Here is a 10,542-nt window from a genome sequence, read left to right as displayed (position 1 = left end):
TTTGGGATATCCAATTAGATTGGAGCGAGAACTTTAATTTGAACAAGGAGAACGAAGCGTAAGGGTTTTAATCTGTACTAGAAGAAGGGAGAGCTATCAGGGACTGGGCCTACAGTTTTCACTATTTGCTTTTATCACAGGGTATCGAACCTAGGACCCTTTGATTATTGATTTATATAGTAAATTTATGTTACTGTGTGCTATTTAACATAATATTGAACTTATTTTTACCAAACTTTGACTTTATGTCAAATCATTTACAACTTTATGTTAATTTTTTATTAAATTTTGGACTAACAAAGACATTTTTTCAACTTTTTAACTTATTATTTTACAATTTTATGTTAATTTTTTACCAAAATAACACTATTTGTACTATTCAGGCAACACTTTTATTAAATTTTGGACTCTCAAAGACACACACACACACACACACACACACATACACACACACAGAGAGAGAGAGAGAGAGAGATTTTTCCAAGTTTACAGGATTATTCTCTAGTTTACTCAAATAACACTATTTGTACTATTCAGGCAACATTTTTTTATTAATTTTGATTCACAAAGACATTTTTTTCAACTTTTAACTTATTATTTTACAACTTTATGTTAATTTTTTTACCAAATAAACTATTTGTACTATTCAGGCAACATTTTGTTATTAAATTTTGGACTCACAAAGACATTTTTTGGACTAACAAAGATATTTTTACAACTTTTTAACTTATTATTTTACAATTTTATGTTAATTTTTTACAAAATAACACTATTTGTACTATTCAGGCAACACTTTTATTAAATTTGGACTCACAAAGACATTTTTTTCAACTTTTAACTTATTATTGTACAACTTTAAGTTAATTTTTACAAAATAACACTATTTGTACTATTCAAGCAACATTTTTTATAAATTTTGGACTCACAAAGACATTTTTTCACTTTTAACTTATTATTTTACAACTTTATATTAATTTTTTACCAAAATAACACTATTTGTACTAATCAGGCAACATTTTTTATTAAATTTTGGATTCACAAAGACATTTTTTCAACTTTTAACTTATTATTTTACAACTTTATGTTAATTATTACCAAAATAACACAATTCAATCTGTTCAGAAAGACTTTTAGTTACATTTCGACACACAAAGTGTGTTCTCAACTTCTATCTGTTTATTTCACAAGTTAGACTTATTATTACCAAATAACACAATTCTATCTGTTCAGGAAAGACTTTAGTTACATTTTCGACACACAAAGTGTGTGTTCTCAACTTCTATCTGTTTATTTCACAAGTTTAGGCTTATTATTACCAAAATAACACAATTCTATCTGTTCAGGAAAGACTTTTAGTTACATTTTCGACACACAAAGTGTGTGTTCTCAATTTCTATCTGTTTATTTCACAAGTTTAGGCTTATTATTACTCAAATAACACAATTCTATCTGTTCAGAAAGATTTTTAGTTACATTTTCGACACACAAAGTGTGTGTTCTCAACTTTTATTTGTTTATTTCACAAGTTTAGCCTAATATTTACTCAATGACACTATTTATATTATTCAGGCACCATTTTTATTACATTTTGAACTCTCAAGACACACACACACACACACACACACACATACACACACAGAGAGAGAAGTAGAGAGAGAGAGAGAGAGAGAGAGAGAGAGAGAGAGAGATTTTTTCCAAGTTTACAGGATTATTCTCTAGTTTACTCAAATAACACAATTTAGATGTGTTTTGAATTATATTTTGGATGCAAAAGTATGTTTTGACAAGTCTACCCTTTTATTTTACAAGTTTAGGCTTATTATTACTCAAATAACACAATTTAATCCAGTCAGGAGATTTGTTATTATATTTTGGATGCACAAAGAGAAGTTTTCAACTTTTTTATTGATTTTTTGCAAGGGTATGTATTAATTTTATTTATTTTGTTTTGTATCATATATACATTTACAAATTTTAACTTAGAGTTTAGTATTTATTTAAATCTTTCAAAAACACTAAAAAAAAAGTACTTTTAGCTAAAATGTAAGCCACAGAATATATTATTATTATTATTATTATTATTAGGGTTTACTGATTTCCACTATGCTATTTTTGGTTCTGTATTTCTATATGTAATTATTTAGGGCAGGTTACGCCTGCACGTAGGAAAGTTTGTTTATTTTAGAGTTTGCTGAGTATTTTGTTACTGCTATACTAGGTAAAAGTTTTCTAAATATACCAGATAGAGCTCTATATATTTTTGTTTTTGCTATTTTGGAGATGATGCGATCAGCATCACTCTCCATCTGCTTTTATTTTATGTACCCAATATTATTTTGAGGCTAAGTGAATTCTAGAGCCTATTTATGCAGGAGAGAGGGCTTGAATTTTTGATCTCAGATAACCCACAACTATTTGTCAGAGTATTTTAAAGGATATTTTATACTTATTATGTGCCACTAGAATATCACTGCTTGCTTAATTTTTATGTCTGTAACGCTGTTATTCTATTTCTAGCTAAGGCTTAATGGATAAAGTACACGAAATGTTTATCATTTCGACTATTTACCTTTATACGAGGCCAAATTTTAGTGTAACGAAAATTATTGTGTGTCTATAAAGTCTGAACCCCTTTACCGAGAGGTCCATAACTGGACGCTTACCAACATTGTTCCATATTTTTTTAAAAATAAATAAATATATAACCATTTATCATATATTGACAATTCACAGGACAAGACGAAGTTCACAGACGACTGACTATATGGACCATAGGTCCACTTTCCAACTTTTTTCTATGCTAGAAGAATAATTTAGCCTTATATCCCTTTTCAAGGTATTTTTGAAGTATTACTGGTGTTTGGGTGCATCAACACTTGGGTTATTTCCATTTGGTTTATTATACCAGGCTACAATCACTATCTGAACACTGAAATCCTCAGATTGAAACTTAAAGCTTAGGCTGTAACTAGGAACTTAGTATGTATAACGACAATTTATAGGACAACACGAACCTTACAAAGGATTGTAGGTGACGTAGGACCACACGCCAGAGCCTTATTAGTCTGCAAGAAGCAGTTGCAACTAATGCTATGAGGATATAATGTTAATTTTCATTGTTTCACAAGAATGCTACTTTTTATACACCCAGTATTTGCTTTTTCAAGTAACTACATGAACCAGAAGCACTTACAGGCCAACACTAACTAGATTTTGATTTATACTATCTCAGGTGCTAAATTTATAAAGAACTATGATTGTGTATATTTCTGAGGAAGTACGCAAAAGCAGATTACCCGATTAAAGTATCTGAAAAACTGATTTTCTATGTAAGTATATTTTTATTGACTGGATTATTTAACAGATCAAACAGGAAGACTGCAAATTCATTAAATGTAGTTCTATTGTATAGGTGGTTTCAGAGGTAAAAAAAAAGAACAAATATAAGATTTCGCTTTTTTTTGCTTCTGAGGCTAATCGCGACGCTAAGGGTAAATGGCGAGGAAATGTAACGGAGGACAAACAGTCCCAAAAGTTAGGGGCTGCATGTAAGTTAATACCACAGAGATATTACAGTAGGTGTAGGTTCTACCACCAGAACTTTTCTATCATAATAATACTGGTTATGCTGTACTGTTAGCTAAAGATGCTGATATTTGAGAAACTTAAAAGCTTATTTGCAAAATTTAGATAAATAACAATCTGTTAGACTGTAAACATATTTTATATCCATTCTGCAAAAGATCCGATGACAAAATCTAAAATTGTAACAACCCTGCCAGGGACTTGAACCCTGGACAGATAGGTTAAAAGCCTAGCGCTATACAAACTAAGCTACCTGCATTTTTAAAAGTTAGTTATGTTAAGAAATATATTGAACACCTGAGAACACTCTTGGTCTGGTTCGACAGAGAAGGAGACAACATTTCCAAATTTTTACAGACTGGGTGTATTTTTCCACTATAGAGGCCTTCACTATATGTAATTCGAAACGCTAAAGTTCAGCTAGATTCCAAAATTGAGGTAAAGATTGTGTTTGGCGAGATTAACAAGTTACAATTATATCTAGTTACGGACAAATAAAGCTAAACTCTCAGATTTACTGTACTAGCCAAGTTTTAGTAACATTTTCTTCACTTTAGTACAAATATCAAAGAAATAGGTATATTTTATTTATAATTTGACAAAATGTACTAGTATTTAATTCACAAAGTTAGGTAAAAAAACAGTAATTTTTAAAATATTGTTACTGCCTTCAAATTTTATGTTATTTAGCCACTAACAACTGGTTTACACTGCTTGGCATCCTTAAATAGGAAAAGAAGGAATTATTTGTTTAGTATTTTTACTACTTTATATTTATTTAAGAAAACAATTCTACACTTTTAACTTAATTTTAACAAATTGTTACTAATTTATATATCAAAGTTATGTTATTTAGAGTGTATGAAGGCGTATAAAGTTAATATTTGTACTTATCAGTTCAACTTACAATTATATTTTACACACAAAAGATAATGTTTACAGTTAAATTACTTGAATCAGAGAATAATATTTTACAGTAATTGATTCATTCAGCAGTAGTCAGTACTTTTATGCATCAGAAAGTTTTCTTAATTTTCTATTACGCATGCTATTTGGCTATTCTTAAAATGTATTTCTAGGGCAAACTGGTTTAATTTTCTGCTTATAATGCAAAGTTGACAGTTTTCGCAAAATGCATTGTACATTTGTTATATTCTCTACTTACAATCCAAATATTATGCTTATTTAATGTATAACTAACTAACTCTCTAGCCTTCTTAAACCCGAATGTTCATGGCTGCAGCAACACATGCCTTTCATATGTCCCTGTCCTGAGCAAGATCTATATACTCCTTTTCCTTCCCCACCAATTTCCTTTAGGTCCATCTCTATATTATCCCTCCATCTTTGTTTTGGTCTTTCTATTGATCTTTTACCATCAGGTTTCCCAACAAGAATCCTGTATACTCTTCTTTCCTCTCCATTCGTAGCCACATGATCTACACACCTAAGTCTTCTTGATTTAATCATTCTAATAATATCTGGACATGAATACAAATTATGTACTTCTAAATTATGTAACCTTCTCCACTCATTTGTCTCCTCATCTGTTTAGGCCCAAATATTTTCCTAAGGATTTATTTTCAAATAGTCTCAATTTATGTTCCTTTTTCAATGTAAGGGACCAGGTTTATTTACTGTATTTAACTTTCATTTTTTGTAATTAACAAAAATTAAAAGCTTATACTGTAGTTATTATATCTTTTTCTATCAGCTTATTTTGAAATTAATATTATTAGTTATAGTCTTTGATTTATAACTATATTGCTTTTTATCAAATTATCTAAGAGTACACGCAGACAAACACATGTGTACACACGTTTATGTAAATAGATATGCCTTTTTTCAATATTTTAGTATGAAGATTGCACTTTAGCTATTTAAGCAAGGGTAGGAAAGGTAGGATTCTGAGAATTTGTTGCAGGATTTTGTTGTCCAAGTATAGATGAGAACTGAGCTGGGAGACTGTTTTGAACATTTTCATGATAGTTTGCATGTGAACTGTATGCAAATTGAGCACTATTGACTGTGCATGCTTCTAAGTTTTGCTGTTATTTTACATCAAGTCTGTGAGACTGTAGTCAGTTTTCCCTTTTCAAGTAGTTTTTATTGATTGTATTTGTATATGTTTTGGGGACTTAGCAGTTTTATGTTATGAGGCAGTTTGTTGTAGAATATTTTTACCGGATTGTTTTGAGATATTGAGTGTCTGCTGTTTTACTGTAATTATTTTCCTTCTTGTGTTGTGTATTTGACTATATTTTGTCCAAGTTCGTAGTATTTAGAATAATTGTTATTGACTTGTAGATGTAGGGAGTAATAATCCTTTGCAAGATACTCTATACTTTAGTCTGAACATTATCTTAGTGTTCACTTTTGAAGCCTTAGTATTCTGGTAGTATTATTAATGTAGAGGTAAATTAGGCTGAAATGTAGGCATTTTTCTGATACATTATACTCACTTAGTTGTTTCAGCAGGTAGAAGTTGCATGATGGTTTACTGCTGATGATGTTAATTTGCTCTTCTTATGTACTACGTATGATGTAGCTTACTTGAGTAATTGGAATTTTCTACTGAAAAAAGGATTGCTTGTCTATTTTATTCCTATGTGTTGAGTTTGTCCATAAGCAAGCCATGTTTTACTCTATCCTATGCCTTGGAAGAATCTAGATATATTGTGTTTGCAGTTTTATGTTTCTCTAAGGTTTCAGCTATGTAGTTTTTTAAACTGTGCTATGGTGTGTGACTATTGATTTCTCTTTCTGGATGCCATGTTGCTTTCTGTGTATTCCTCTTGCTGCTTGAATTTGACTTAGGTTGTTGCTTTTTTTCTTAGATCTTTATATGTTTATTTGTTCAGTATTTTTGAATTTAATTATTTTTAATTTTACATTAACTAACATATTTTACTTTAACAACAAAATAATTTACTCTAGTAAAAAAACTTCTACTAACAAAAATGTACTATTATAACTTTTAATGTTAGAACATTGTATTTTTAAAGCTTTAACTTTGAAAATTGATGTTTAATTACTTTAATTTTACATTAACTAACAAATTTTACATTAACAACAAAATAATTTGCCCTAGTATAAAAACTTCTGCTAACAAAAATATACTATTGTAACTTTTGATTTTAGAAAATTGTATTTTTAAAATTTTCACTTTGAAAAATTGAATTTTAACACACTTTGACTTTAACAATGTACTTTGATTTTTTTATGTAAAAGAATATTAAAAATAAAAAATAAAGATCTAAGAAAAAAGCAAACAACCTAAGTCAAATTCAAGCAGCAAGAGGAATACACAGAAAGCAACATGGCATCCAGAAAGAGAAATCAATAGTCACACCCATAGCACAGTTTAAAAAACTACATAGCTGAAACCTTAGAGAAACATAAAACTGCAAACACAATATATCTAGATTCTTCCAAGGCATAGGATAGAGTAAAAACATGGCTTGCTTATGGACAAACTCAACAACATAGGAATAAAATAGACAAGCAATCCTTTTTTCAGTAGAAAATTCCAATTACTCAAGTAAGCTACATCATACGTAGTACATAAGAAGAGCAAATTAACATCATCAGCAGTAAACCATCATGCAACTTCTACCTGCTGAAACAACTAAGTGAGTATAATGTATCAGAAAAATGCCTACATTTCAGCCTAATTTACCTCTACATTAATAATACTACCAGAATACTAAGGCTTCAAAAGTGAACACTAAGAATAATGTTCAGACTAAAGTATAGAGTATCTTGCAAAGGATTATTACTCCCTACATCTACAAGTCAATAACAATTATTCTAAATACTACGAACTTGGACAAAATATAGTCAAATACACAACACAAGAAGGAAAATAATTACAAGTAAAACAGCAGACACTCAATATCTCAAAACAATCCGGTAAAAATATTCTACAACAAACTGCCTCATAACATAAAACTGCTAAGTCCCCAAAACATATACAAATACAATCAATAAAAACTACTTGAAAAGGGAAAACTGACTACAGTCTCACAGACTTGATGTAAAATAACAGCAAAACTTAGAAGCATGCACAGTCAATAGTGCTCAATTTGCATACAGTTCACATGCAAACTATCATGAAAATGTTCAAAACAGTCTCCCAGCTCAGTTCTCATCTATACTTGGACAACAAAATCCTGCAACAAATTCTCAGAAATCCTACCTTTCCTACCCTTGCTTAAATAGCTAAAGTGCAATCTTCATACTAAAATATTGAAAAAAGGCATATCTATTTACATAAACGTGTGTACACATGTGTTTGTCTGCGTGTACTCTTAGATAAATTGATAAAAAAGCAATATAGTTATAAATCAAAGACTATAACTAATAATATTAATTTCAAAATAAGCTGATAGAAAAAGATATAATAACTACAGTATAAGCTTTTAATTTTTGTTAATTACAAAAAATGAAAGTTAAATACAGTAAATAAACCTGGTCCCTTACATTGAAAAAGGAACATAAATTGAGACTATTTGAAAATAAAATCCTTAGGAAAATATTTGGGCCTAAAACAGATGAGGAGACAAATGAGTGGAGAAGGTTACATAATTTAGAAGTACATAATTTGTATTCATGTCCAGATATTATTAGAATGATTAAATCAAGAAGACTTAGGTGTGTAGATCATGTGGTACGAATGGGAGAGGAAAGAAGAGTATACAGGATTCTTGTTGGGAAACCTGATGGTAAAAGATCAATAGAAAGACCAAAACAAAGATGGAGGGATAATATAGAGATGGACCTAAAGGAAATTGGTGGGGAAGGAAAGGAGTATATAGATCTTGCTCAGGACAGGGACATATGAAAGGCATGTGTTGCTGCAGCCATGAACATTCGGGTTTAAGAAGGCTAGAGAGTTAGTTAGTTATACATTAAATAAGCATAATATTTGGATTGTAAGTAGAGAATATAACAAATGTACAATGCATTTTGCGAAAACTGTCAACTTTGCATTATAAGCAGAAAATTAAACCAGTTTGCCCTAGAAATACATTTTAAGAATAGCCCAAATAGCATGCGTAATAGAAAATTAAGAAAACTTTCTGATGCATAAAAGTACTGACTACTGCTGAATGAATCAATTACTGTAAAATATTATTCTCTGATTCAAGTAATTTAACTGTAAACATTATCTTTTGTGTGTAAAATATAATTGTAAGTTGAACTGATAAGTACAAATATTAACTTTATACGCCTTCATACACTCTAAATAACATAACTTTGATATATAAATTAGTAACAATTTGTTAAAATTAAGTTAAAAGTGTAGAATTGTTTTCTTAAATAAATATAAAGTAGTAAAAATACTAAACAAATAATTCCTTCTTTTCCTATTTAAAGGATGCCAAGCAGTGTAAACCAGTTGTTAGTGGCTAAATAACATAAAATTTGAAGGCAGTAACAATATTTTAAAAAATACTGTTTTTTTACCTAACTTTGTGAATTAAATACTAGTACATTTTGTCAAATTATAAATAAAATATACCTATTTCTTTGATATTTGTACTAAAGTGAAGAAAATGTTACTAAAACTTGGCTAGTACAGTAAATCTGAGAGTTTTAGCTTTATTTGTCCGTAACTAGATATAATTGTAACTTGTTAATCTCGCCAAACACAATCTTTACCTCAATTTTGGAATCTAGCTGAACTTTAGCGTTTCGAATTACATATAGTGAAGGCCTCTATAGTGGAAAAATACACCCAGTCTGTAAAAATTTGGAAATGTTGTCTCCTTCTCTGTCGAACCAGACCAAGAGTGTTCTCAGGTGTTTCAATATATTTCTTAACATAACTAACTTTTTAAAAATGCAGGTAGCTTAGTTTGTATAGCGCTAGGCTTTTAACCTATCTGTCCAGGGTTCAAGTCCCTGGCAGGGTTGTTACAATTTTAGATTTTGTCATCGGATCTTTTGCAGAATGGATATAAAATATGTTTACAGTCTAACAGATTGTTATTTATCTAAAATTTTGCAAATAAGCTTTTAAGTTTCTCAAATATCAGCATCTTTAGCTAACAGTACAGCATAACCAGTATTATTATGATAGAAAAGTTCTGGTGGTAGAACCTACACCTACTGTAATATCTCTGTGGTATTAACTTACATGCAGCCCCTAACTTTTGGGACTGTTTGTCCTCCGTTACATTTCCTCGCCATTTACCCTTAGCGTCGCGATTAGCCTCAGAAGCAAAAAAAAGCGAAATCTTATATTTGTTCTTTTTTTTTACCTCTGAAACCACCTATACAATAGAACTACATTTAATGAATTTTGCAGTCTTCCTGTTTGATCTGTTAAATAATCCAGTCAATAAAAATATACTTACATAGAAAAATCAGTTTTTCAGATACTTTAATCGGGTAATCTGCTTTTGCGTACTTCCTCAGAAATATACACAATCATAGTTCTTTATAAATTTAGCACCTGAGATAGTATAAATCAAAATCTAGTTAGTGTTGGCCTGTAAGTGCTTCTGGTTCATGTAGTTACTTGAAAAAGCAAATACTGGGTGTATAAAAAGTAGCATTCTTGTGAAACAATGAAAAATTAACATTATATCCTCATAGCATTAGTTGCAACTGCTTCTTGCAGACTAATAAGGCTCTGGCGTGTGGTCCTACGTCACCTACAATCCTTTGTAAGGTTCGTGTTGTCCTATAAATTGTCGTTATACATACTAAGTTCCTAGTTACAGCCTAAGCTTTAAGTTTCAATCTGAGGATTTCAGTGTTCAGATAGTGATTGTAGCCTGGTATAATAAACCAAATGGAAATAACCCAAGTGTTGATGCACCCAAACACCAGTAATACTTCAAAAATACCTTGAAAAGGGATATAAGGCTAAATTATTCTTCTAGCATAGAAAAAAGTTTGGAAAGTGGACCTATGGTCCATATAGTCAGTCGTCTGTGAACTTCGTCT

The 10,542-nt window shown here is 30.3% G+C and overlaps 1 protein-coding gene across 1 annotated transcript in view; it reads left to right on the top strand.

The window, feature by feature from the left end:
* The window catches only part of hfw (leucine-rich repeat domain-containing protein hfw), a 49,889-nt gene that overhangs the window by 21,871 nt on the left and 17,476 nt on the right, over positions 1-10,542 (top strand). The gene's annotated exons all lie outside the window — the stretch shown is intronic.

This window comes from Lepisma saccharinum, chromosome 14 (assembly GCF_977018435.1).
Source record: "Lepisma saccharinum chromosome 14, izLepSacc3.1, whole genome shotgun sequence".
NCBI lineage: Eukaryota > Metazoa > Arthropoda > Insecta > Zygentoma > Lepismatidae > Lepisma > Lepisma saccharinum.
Note: the sequence above shows the minus strand (reverse complement) of the source record. Positions and strands in the feature narration are given on the sequence as shown.